Raw genomic sequence first — 12,103 nt, 5'->3', positions numbered from 1 at the left:
AGACATTTTGGTTCCAGAATGTTATGCTCCTATGACAAGAAGAACCAGGTATGCTTAGGGATTTTGTCCTTTTTAAGGTGGCATCTTGTGACATCGCATCCTGTTTTTGGTTTGTTTAGATGTCGTTAATTCAGTGTTGCATTCTTATATCAGTTGAACTGCACCAGAATTCATTTGGTGCGCACCAACAATTTGTTCGGATGCTTGTTTTTGTCTCTTATGTTCACCAAGGTTGTATATACTATTTTCTATTTTGGCATATTTTACCATTTTAATTTATTCCTTTGAAAATAGGCAAAGCTGAAGTATTAGCATAATAACTAAAGTCTTCAGTGTCACATGATCCTTCAGAAATCATTCTAATATGTGACCCTGGACCACAAAATCAGTCATAAGGGTCCATTTGTTTATTTTTATATTTTTTAAATAAGCTTTCCATAGATGTATGGTTTTAAAAGCATAGGACAATATTTGGCTGAGACTATTTAAAACTATTTAAAATTTAGAACTATTTAGATTCTGACAACACAGTCTCACTCTCTACTCGTCAAATGTCTGACGCATGGTCAAGTGATCTGGCGTCACTTTTTTGACGCACTGGGTATACCTTTGGCGTTATTTTTCAACGTGCAGGTTAGTCCGATAGACTTCTATAGAACTCAGTAGCGTTTATATTTGACGTCTTGGTTCAGCACACCGCAACTACACTGAATAAATAAAAATAAATAATAGGCTACAAATATATATATATATATATATATATATATATATATATATATATATATATATATATATATATATATATATATATATATATATATATATATGACCGAGATCGTTTTTATCTGGCCCTCCAACTTGTTTTTGAGGTTTAAATATTCTCGCAATCTGATATTAAAGTGATCTCTGTGCCAAAGCTTAGCGCGTTCATCAGTGGTGAGTTTAACAACACTCAACTGCAGGTAAAACAGCACTCAGCGGTGAGTTTGACCAAAGCAACACTCAACTGCAGGGAAAACGGCATAAAAAGGTGAGTTTAACAACGCTCCAAGGCGCGTGCAAGTAAGCAGTTTAACCGTTTTCTTACACACCATTCTCGCTTATCGCTTATTCATAGTTCATCATCTCTATGAAATCACGTTCAAGAAGTCTCATTCAGCACACATCGCGATACTTGCCATCAGTTTCCATGTGCCACAGGGTCGGTGAGTAGATATAATTACGCTCTTTTAATGCCTGTTATAAAATGTATTCTGTCTTTATTAATCAGATTAGCGCCATATTGTTTACTCGCTGTATTATATCAGTCATCCGAGGCTGTCTTTGAGTTTCATTGCGTTTAACTAAGTGAACACACCTGCTAACTAGTGTGATTAAACCCTGTCGGTCACGTGACGTGCCATAGACTTTCAATATATTCATTTCATGTCAAAGATGTAAATTTGTAGTAAAATCATGGTAACCACGGCATGTACAATAGCAACAAATTAAATTTGAAGTTAAAACCCAGGAACGGGACATTTACCATGTTTTTACCTCAGTAACTGTAGTTCTACTATGGTATACTATGGTATATTAATAATCAATACAACAATAAAATAATCATCAAACTAACTTTGGTTGTACAACTGTAATTGTCGTTTTTGATGTACTTTTATATTACAGATATATCACACATTTACTGTACCATGCTTTTGAACATTTTTATGTAAATCCAAAAAAAGTAAATGAATGAAAGGACACATTTTTCCCTTCCTGCAGTTCATTCATATCAGTTTATATTTTAAATATTTTGCTCACAAAACATTATTAAAATTCTGTTTATAATTCTATTTTATTCTACCCCTCCCCCTTTCTTATTTTTATTATTATGTATTTTTTTTTTAGCTGAAAAGATGTAAAGGAAGCAGTCATCCCTGTGGTGTTTGTGGAGAGGTTTTCCTTCAGAAATGGAGAAGACAAAAAGCTGCGGAGGCAGACATTTGCAGCAGTAAGTCTGTGTTGGTTTTACCTTTTTATCAAACTGCTGTTATAAATTGCACAGCATTTTTTTGCACTGTCCAAATACCCACACTTACCATCTTTGCACTTGACCAATCGATTATTTATTTGACGTATTTCCTATGTTTAGGCCAAGTGTTCGAGTGAGCATGGTGACCACAAGTGTGTGTCGAACTTTTCATGACCTGATGACAGTGGTTCCCGTTCCTGATCCTGGAGAACCCCAGCACTGCACGGTTTTGGCGTCTCTCTTATCTCACAAACACACTTTTGAGGTCTTGGAGTCTTCACTGATGAGCTGATGAGTTGAATCAGGTGTGTTTGATCAGGGAGACATCTCAAATGTGCAGTGTTGGGCTTCTCCAGGACCAGGATTGGGAGCCACTGCCTTACGGGACACACTTAAGTGTTTACAGAGATTTTTTTTTTTTTTTTTTTTTGATTATTATTCAACTTTGCATTTTAAAAGAAATTCTAATTCTCTTTTCATTAGTCCCTATTACAGAGGACAATTAATTTTTTGGGGCTTCTAATTAAGTGAAAAAAAAGCAGTTGCAAATGATGTACAAAATAAATATACTTTTCTGTACACCAAGAAAACATGCAACACTTTGTTTTACTTCCAAATTATTCTCAGTATCTAATTATTATTATTATTATTATTATTAATAATAATATTTCACATACATTGGAAAGGTTTCCGTGAGCAGATCAATTACACTACTGATAACATTCCTTTAAGCATGTAATATATTTTTTTATAATTCATATGAATATAGCTTGCTATTATTGACTAGCTTTTAATAATAGATGCATTTAATATATAATTATACAGCATCTTTACAGAGGCTGGTTTTATGGTCTAAAAGTAGCATGTAATAATATTTCCTTCCTTTCTGTCTTTCAGGATTGTTCGCAGATAATGATGTTCTTCTTGATCATGCACAAGGACTCACCTCTTTAACTCTTTATCTTCCCAACACACACAGAAATGCTCCCTTTATCAGTGTTTAGACTTTGCAGTGCAGTTTTGTTTTAGTTCTAAGCTTATAATGAATACATTGTGACCTTCCAGCAACCCATATATTGTATACAGAACCAGTGATCAAAACAATGGTTGAAAATAGTATTTTTATATTGATAAAGCATTGTGTTCTCTTTTTCAAGCTTCATACAGTAAACTTTACTTCTGGTGCTTTTATCATAAAAAAACAAACATCAGTTCTCATCAGCAGTTTTCGTAAAGGACGTATTCATGCACAGCCATCCCCTAGTTCCAGTCATGAAGTGAATGATGTTATTGTCAGTTTTATTTCTGCAATTTTATGTAGCAGGTGTTTTTTTTTCCTGAACGTTATCTTTCTTCCATTGTTCGGACAATCAGTGTTTATTTGATGCTGTGCTGATGGAGGTTTATAGATGATATTGCACACTTGACATGCATGTCTTCATGGTCTTTATTTTCTGAGTTTGAAACAGTGTGTTGTATCACTTTTTGGTCAAATAAATTCTTCAGTGTTCTCTGAAAGACTATCTGTATTTACTTTTTTTTTTAAATAAAAGTATTTGCAAAGAATTTTTATTCTTCATAGTGGCAAAAACAACTTATTGACAGAGGATGCAGTGCAGTTATATGGGCAATTTGTCTTTGAATCAGTTTTTTTAACTCTGTTTTTATTGCTAGAGTTCAATTGGTAAAGAATGGCAAATCACAGAAAAACTAAAGTGAATAATTTTTATAGATTTAAAACAAAACAACATGCAATTTAAATGTTACAAGCTAATCATTTGATTAGAAAATGCACCTGTCTTTGAAAAAAAAAAAAAGATTTAATGAGAGGAATCGGTTCGATAGAACTGCGAATGCTGGCCATGTGCTCATCAATATTGCCCAATTTTTGTCAAGCTGAAAACAATAATTAGCGCATTTGCATTATTGTTGGAGGAAGGTGTAGACGTTAATAAAACACAATCTAATAGGTAGCAAATGTTATTGATTGTTAACCAATCTATCCCTTCAGCCGAAAAACGAAAGTCATCGGTCATAAATGGATAAGGAAGCGTGACGCCGCTGCTCAGCTTTGATATCATTGGCTGTCAATGTCCCTTGTCATCACAGGGTTGTCTGTGGTTGGACTATCCTTTAACCCATACTAAACAGCGCATCGTGTTACAGAAGAACGTTTTGCTACTATTATCACATTAGTAATATATTAAGTCAAAAATTAAGGGTTGCTATGTTGAGGAAAATTACCTCTTTAGCGAGATCCTAACCCTAACCCTAATCATAACTTTGATGAACTACAAAAAACAGCCCCTAGTTTCGCCTTTCCATATATAGAACGACGGAGGCTTGTGGGTAATGTAGTTTAAATCGTTTTATTGACGAAATGAAATAAATAAAATATTTAATGGAAAACTGGATATATGAATAGTTTCATTGTGTAAACCTCTATGATATAATTGAAAGACAGAGTGAAATTTGGTATTTTAGAGGGAGCAATATTTAAAATGGCTTTATGAAACATTTCCATTTATTTCTGAAAACTGTGCCCGACATTATTTTATCAGCATAGCATAAGTAAAAATTCTTCTGGTTTTCTCTTTGATTCATTAATTGGACTCTGATTTACAGCCATTTCAAATGTACAGTTTTTGGCTCTTCCGGGGGGTGCTACTGGGCCCCTGGGGGTAGAAGGGCAGTAAAACCTACATGTATGTATTCTCCTCATAATGGACAACAAACTGAGCTGAGTCACATTTATATCTGACAGTTTTCATAGACTAACCTTTTCTTATTCTTATGTCATGAGCAGTAAAGCTTTTGACAGGACATGGTGAGGCCATCTGGTGAAACATGACAAAATTAGAAAGAAATGATTTAATAATAAAAATTATAGATTATTTATTTTATTTTTGAAGTTAACAGTAATAAATATAATGGATGAACCTGCAACAACATGCCATTATCTATTCCCCACTGTTAAGCAGTAATCAAGGACAATTTATACACATTGTGATACTTCACTTTTCCACAAGGAATAATTCATGGAGTACTCAGAATACTATATATATTAACTAATTAGCAACAATCAGTGTAAAAATGTCCTCCTCATCCCCTTATCTGGGTCCTCAGATGCTGAACATCAGTAATGTGCGTGCTCTTGGATTTAATGCAGTACAAGATCCATGTTGATCATTCCTGCTACATTCTCAGTTATCCCTCAAGTGTTTGTAACTATAAAGTAAATGGCTTTTCAAAATAATTCATCTAGTAAATCCCTTTATATAGATATATAGGCATATTTGTGATTAAATATATACAATAATAACTTTCTGGTGTATTGTTGTTCCAGATGTCATTAATGTTTAAGCAAAAAATAATCCTGGTAATTAATATGTAGTTTTTCAAGTGTAGAATAAACCCATAGTAGCCTACAGTATCTAGTAAAATTATGAATTTACCAAGAATTTTCAACACACAATATTCACCATATTAATTTTATTGAAGTAGCTTCAAGACAAACACAATTCAAGGAAAATAATAAAGGATCAAAAATTCATTAATATCATAAATTAATCAGTTCACACAGATGAGTGATGAAATGTCCTTAAAAGTAAAAATAATCCATCCAGTCAACTGTGATACAGATCATGTGATGCATATAAGACATGTGATACTGTTCCAGAAAATAATGATTCCCATCATCACATCTAAACTGGTTTCATCTCCCCATCGTGATCTTCTTCTCTCGTGTCTGGAAACTGTTTGTGGTTGATATCCAGCACTGATGTGGTGTAGCTTCTCTCAGCCAGAGGATCTCTCAGTCCTAACATCCCAGACCTGGTCAAAGTGAAACAAGCAATTCAGATGAAGTTGTTTAATTGACAGAGAGCTCAGCTTATGTTCTGTGTGATTTTAGCAGGGTGAGCAACTATGACCCTTGTAGTACTGTACACTTACCATTCTTCAAGCTGTTTTAAGACCTTTAGAGAACGTTTTTCTCTGAAGACAATTTACCACATCCTCTTCTTTCAGTCCTTTCAAGAGCATCACTTGGTCAAAACCCCCCATTTGGCTGATGAGATCATCTGTACAAATTAAAATACTGCAATAAAAATTTCATTCTGCAAGAATTAAGGCAAAGGACTTGCTCATGAGACACCCCTTAGCATGTGACAGAATTTTTTGCCTCTATAATTCATCTATTGTTGCAGTAAATGTGTCTTTTTTCCCTCTCTAATTTATCTTCAAAGTTCCTGACTTCTCTCACAAATGTGTTTTAGTGTAAGGCCTGGCTTCAAACCAATCAACTATCAATCCACAATTTATAATACAACATTTATGAAACAATGAAATAATGTAAACCACTTACATAAAACTTGTATTCTTTTATTTAAGACAAACAGTTGGTGTTTTTTTTTTTTTTTTTTTTTACTTAAAGTTTAAAAATATTCCAGTCACACTTTGCCTACATGATTTAATTGTAATAGCTGTATATAATTTTTTTTTTTATTAAGAATAAAAACATAGAAAGAATAAATTACGGCTGAGATGAACAGTCCTGTGAGATAAAATCATAAAGTGCTGTAACACATAACACAGCATTGCACAGCATTGCTTCAACACACACATACCAGAGGACTTCTGTCTTTGTTTGGGCTCAAGATGGCCGTCTTCATTCCTCATGAGCAAATCATTTCCTTGGTCTTCCTTCTCTTTGGAAAAACAAGATAATCTTACTCTGTGTGCAATTAACATTGCTCATTAAACATATAATTAAGTTAATTTAAAATAAGATTCAGACCAGAGCATTTGATGAGTAAATGTTGATTCAAAAATATTTTAAACAAATGTACCTGGGAAGAGCTGATCATGGCAAGATTCGCTGAGACTCAGTAACAGCTCTTTTAGTTTTTAGGAAGGTTTGTGAGGGTTGGCTCTTAAAAGAGCTGTTGAGCTTGAACAGCATTATCTGCAAACAATCCTGTAAGACAGAAAGAAAGAAAAATATTACTACATTACATGCATCTTATACATTACTGTGCGTATGTGTGTGTGTAATTATACAGCTATATTCATATATATATATAAAAAAAAAATATTACAAGCTAACAGGACTGTTATCAGTAGTGCGCAAGTCTTAATAATGCCAAAGCACAGTGCCCTTAATGAACACTAAACCCACATTATCTCCAATACCGCTCCGGAGCTCTATACCAGGCTTAGTGTATCCCGTCATGCATCAATTTTTGGAATAAATTGTGAGACCTTTTGTCGAGATCTCACAAGGGGTCACGGAAACCTTTACAATGTATGTAAAATATTAATAATAATAATAATAATAATAATAATAATAATAATTAGATATTGAAAATAATTTTTCAATTAATTTATTTTAAAATGCAAAGTTGAATGATCAAACTAAAAATCTCTGTAAACACTTAAGTGTGTCCCGTAAGGCAGTGGCTCCCAATCCTGGTCCTGGAGAAGCCCAACACTGCACATTTGAGATGTCTCCCTGATCAAACACACCTGATTCAACTCATCAGCTCATCAGTGAAGACTCCAAGACCTCAAAAGTGTGTTTGTGAGATAAGAGAGACGCCAAAACCGTGCAGTGCTGGGGTTCTCCAGGATCAGGAACGGGAACCACTGTCATCAGGTCATGAAAAGTTCGACACACACTTGTGGTCACCATGCTCACTCGAACACTTGGCCTAAACATAGGAAATACGTCAAATAAATAATCGATTGGTCAAGTGCAAAGATGGTAAGTGTGGGTATTTGGACAGTGCAAAAAAATGCTGTGCAATTTATAACAGCAGTTTGATAAAAAGGTAAAACCAACACAGACTTACTGCTGCAAATGTCTGCCTCCGCAGCTTTTTGTCTTCTCCATTTCTGAAGGAAAACCTCTCCACAAACACCACAGGGATGACTGCTTCCTTTACATCTTTTCAGCTAAAAAAAAAATACATAATAATAAAAATAAGAAAGGGGGAGGGGTAGAATAAAATAGAATTATAAACAGAATTTTAATAATGTTTTGTGAGCAAAATATTTAAAATATAAACTGATATGAATGAACTGCAGGAAGGGAAAAATGTTTCCTTTTATTTATTTACTTTTTTTGGATTTACATAAAAAGGTATCAAAAGCATGATACAGTAAATGTGTGATATCTGTAATATAAAAGCACATCAAAAACGACCATTACAGTTGTACAACCAAAGTTAGTTTGATGATTATTTTATTGTTGTATTGATTATTAATATACCATAGTAGAACTACAGTTACTGAGGTAAAAACATGGTAAATGTCCCGTTCCTGGGTTTTAACTTCAAATTTAATTTGTTGCTATTGTACATGCCGTGGTTACCATGATTTTACTACAAATTTACATCTTTGACATGAAATGAATATATTGAAAGTCTATGGCACGTCACGTGACCGACAGGGTTTAATCACACTAGTTAGCAGGTGTGTTCACTTAGTTAAACGCAATGAAACTCAAAGACAGCCTCGGATGACTGATATAATACAGCGAGTAAACAATATGGCGCTAATCTGATTAATAAAGACAGAATAAATTTTATAACAGGCATTAAAAGAGCGTAATTATATCTACTCACCGACCCTGTGGCACATGGAAACTGATGGCAAGTATCGCGATGTGTGCTGAATGAGACTTCTTGAACGTGATTTCATAGAGATGATGAACTATGAATAAGCGATAAGCGAAATTGGTTGTAAGAAAACGGTTAAACTGCTTACTTGCACGCGCCTTGGAGCGTTGTTAAACTCACCTTTTATGTCGTTTTCCCTGCAGTTGAGTGTTGCTTTGGTCAAACTCACCGCTGAGTGCTGTTTTACCTGCAGTTGAGTGTTGTTAAACTCACCACTGATGAACGCGCTAAGCTTTGGCACAGAGATCACTTTGATATCAGATTGCGAGAATATTTAAACCCTTAAAAACAAGTTGGAGGGCCAGATAAAAACGATCTCTGTCATATATAATTTTTTTTGTAGCCTATTATTTTTTTATATTTATTCAGTGTAGTTGCGGTGTGCTGAACCAAGACGTCAAATTTAAACGCTGCTGAGTTCTATAGAAGTCTATCGGACTAACCTGCACGTTGAAAAATAACGCCAAAGGTATACCCAGTGCGTCAAAAAAGTGACGCCAGATCACTTGACCATGCGTCAGACATTTGACGAGTAGAGAGTGAGACTGTGTTGATTCTGAGGGTGCAATTGCTAATAAAGTCCTTCGAAATCCATTTTTCTAATCAAAAAATAAGTTGATACAGTAGGAATTTTACAAAATATCTTCATTGAATAAAGGTATTGAAAAAATAAAGTTTTCAACTTTGAACATGATTTTGCTACTTTGTTAAAGATTATTTAATGTAATAAATAATAACAGCTTTAATTTGAAAAATATTTTGCTATATTATCAACATCTTTACCATCTTTACTTGTAAATCAATTTAATGCATCTTTGCTGAATAAAAATGTTGATTTCTGAATAATAATTAAAAATAAACATTACTGACTTCACACTGTTAAATGTTTGTAAAGCATCGACAGAGAAAAAAATAAGAAAAAAAAGACAAAAAAGAGCTCCTGCCACAAACCTTTTAAACTTTCATAAATCCAGTGATTATTTATTTCTCAGCAAAAATGTTTCCAGGCAGACTGACCTGTGTGTTGTCACTCCTAAAAGTTTTGTAAAGCCAGTCAGACTCAAGCAGCCAATTTCATCCAATTTTTAGCACAATGTTACTCAGACGGTCAGTTCACAGACTCTGAGACAAAGTAACATGTTTGTGAGTTTGAATCGAAGTCTTACACAAAGAAACCTATGCAATATGATGAGCAACACCAAGCTTTATTAGCTTCTGTTCGCCATAGTTTAGATGAAATGGAGAATTAAGCAACAAGCAGGGTAGCGTTGGACTTTAAGTGGCTGAAATAAGCTGTCAAGAGCATGTTCATTTTCATGACAACAAACACGCTGTGGGTAATCCCTGCAGACCCCAGATCCAACAATCATATCAGCTCCCTATTTTTGCAGAACATCTACAAGTGTATATCTGGGATCTCATTGTTTTATTCGGTCATAATACACAGGATTGCACAGCTCAGTGAATGTATTATTCATCAATGCAGTACAGTCATTTCAGTACTGAGTGTTTCATGTTTTTTTGAACACCTCAGGGGCGGTAGCTGCATGGCATGAGATGATTAACCATTTTTGGCATGTAAATGCCAAGTTAAATGGATTCGATCAAGTTAGCTCTCGGTCCAACCCTGGTAATTAGAGCGAGGGATGGGGCACAAACCTCTAGTGCAAGACAGCTTGTACTAAGAGACTGCCAACACCATGTAGGCAAAATACTTTGCAGTAATTCTGAAGTTAATTGTCACACATTGAGAGTATGAGCTGTATAAATGGTAGAGAATAAGAATCATTTCGCTGCATAAAAATACCTAACTCTAAATTGTCAAACATTTATTTCAGTTAAACTCACAAGTGCCATGAGGCATGATCACAGAAAGACGTGTTTTCTAACTTTTAGACCTCAGAGACCCATTAAGGCACAACAGTTGCTTATATAAATAATGATAAACAGGCATAAATATCAATTTGTGCACATTTACATTTTCAAAACTGTAAAATATTAATACCATAAACACAATAATCAGTCTTTTAATTTCTTAGAAAAGGGAAACTTTTGGACTGCAATGCAAACATTTTTTAAGTGACAAAGTGTGTTGGGTGACAGTCTTTGCTGGTGTTTTGGAAGAATGGCTTGGTAGTTTTAGTGCATTTTGGATTTTAAACAAATTTACTGCTGTGCCGAGTTGAAAGTTGATTAAAAAAATAAATAAATTGTGTGAAATGTTTTGGAAAAACTGACCTGAGCAATAGGAAATGTGTGAAAATTGTAAATAAGACACAAATCTAAACAGATATGGGTTAAAGCTAGATATAGTACAACAATATTTTACTCATTTAAATGTACCATAACAACAATTTTGGCAGGAACCTATTTAAAAATTGGCATGCCAAATGTTACAAAGTCAGTATGGTTTGTGGTTTTGAACTGCTCAATCATCCATTTGACCTGTCCATTTTCTTTTCTTCTTCCCCTCAGTTTTAAATGATGGGAAAAATACAACATACCTTCAACTTTATGGAAAGCAGCTGCAGCCTCTAAAGATGCAATTTCAGGGAATATTTCTCTGACATGCCTCCTAGCATGATCCTAGTACTCCATAGGTCAAAAGAGTAAAGTTTAGTCTAAATATGAATTTTCAGTACACTTCACAGTAGAGTCTGTGATATGTGGGAGTAGTGTCTTGAAAAGATTAAAAGTACTGCTCTCACACAAACTTTTATTTTATTCTAAATGTTCACCTCCTATGGCTTCTTAACAAAACAAAACCCACATTTGCTTGTTTTCCTAGTGCTTTTGTGTTACTTTACTTTTAAAATATTGCTTCATATTAATGGATTCAGAATTGAAATCCTTTGAAGTGAGGTAAAATTCAAAGAAGTTTATATAATTACAATTTTAACTGAAATTGGAATTATATTTGTCTTACATACAACATAAATCATTATCAATATTTGGGTCCAATAAATGTTAAATAAATTGATACAACTATTAAAAAGGGTTATGGCTGTTGTTTTTATTATTATTAGGTTTTTGAAGAAATGTTTTGTATCATTAATACATATCAGATGATGCTTGTAAGTACTTGTTAGAGCTCACCAAAGAGAAACCCTGGTGAAATCCTGCCGATTCTGAGGTTTTGAATGTGTGAGAGATTGGCTTTCCTGGGTTGTTATTGATGTTTTCTTGTATTATGATTACTTGTCAAGCTGAATGCTGTAAACACATCTATTGAACAAATGAAAGTCTCAAAAGGTGTTCAACAGAATTTGGGGCAGGATTTCAAGCCACCTTTGTCTTCTATTGACCTTCACTTTGGCTTATTTATGCAACATTCAGTACAAGGTTGAGAGCATAGTGAAGATTAATAGCCCCGTTAAATGCCTGTGGTCTTGCACTGCATGAAACAGTGTAG

General features: G+C 34.1%; 2 long non-coding RNA genes across 4 annotated transcripts in view; one reads left to right on the top strand and one right to left on the bottom strand.

Moving 5' to 3' along the window:
- Window positions 1–838: 838 nt before the first annotated feature.
- Window positions 839–3,329, top strand: LOC127957279 (uncharacterized). Of its 2 annotated transcripts, none has more exons than XR_008153751.1 (3): window positions 839–1,205; window positions 1,896–1,990; window positions 2,909–3,329. It is a non-coding gene; the product is annotated as an uncharacterized LOC127957279 (long non-coding RNA). The 2 variants fall into 2 exon arrangements; XR_008153752.1 differs by having other exon boundaries at window positions 1,888–1,990.
- Window positions 3,330–5,532: 2,203 nt separating this feature from the next.
- Window positions 5,533–12,103, bottom strand: part of LOC127957278 (uncharacterized) — a 29,019-nt gene continuing 22,448 nt past the window's right edge. The window contains exons 5-6 of one of the 2 annotated variants that reach the window (XR_008153748.1): window positions 5,966–5,988; window positions 5,533–5,845 (exon numbers count right to left, since the gene is read on the bottom strand). This is a non-coding gene — a long non-coding RNA (uncharacterized LOC127957278). The remainder of the gene's footprint in view (window positions 5,846–5,965; window positions 5,989–12,103) is intronic. The other variant, XR_008153749.1, reaches the window with a different exon arrangement.

This window comes from Carassius gibelio, chromosome B5, assembly GCF_023724105.1.
Source record: "Carassius gibelio isolate Cgi1373 ecotype wild population from Czech Republic chromosome B5, carGib1.2-hapl.c, whole genome shotgun sequence".
NCBI lineage: Eukaryota > Metazoa > Chordata > Actinopteri > Cypriniformes > Cyprinidae > Carassius > Carassius gibelio.
This window is presented reverse-complemented; position numbering and strand designations above follow the sequence as displayed.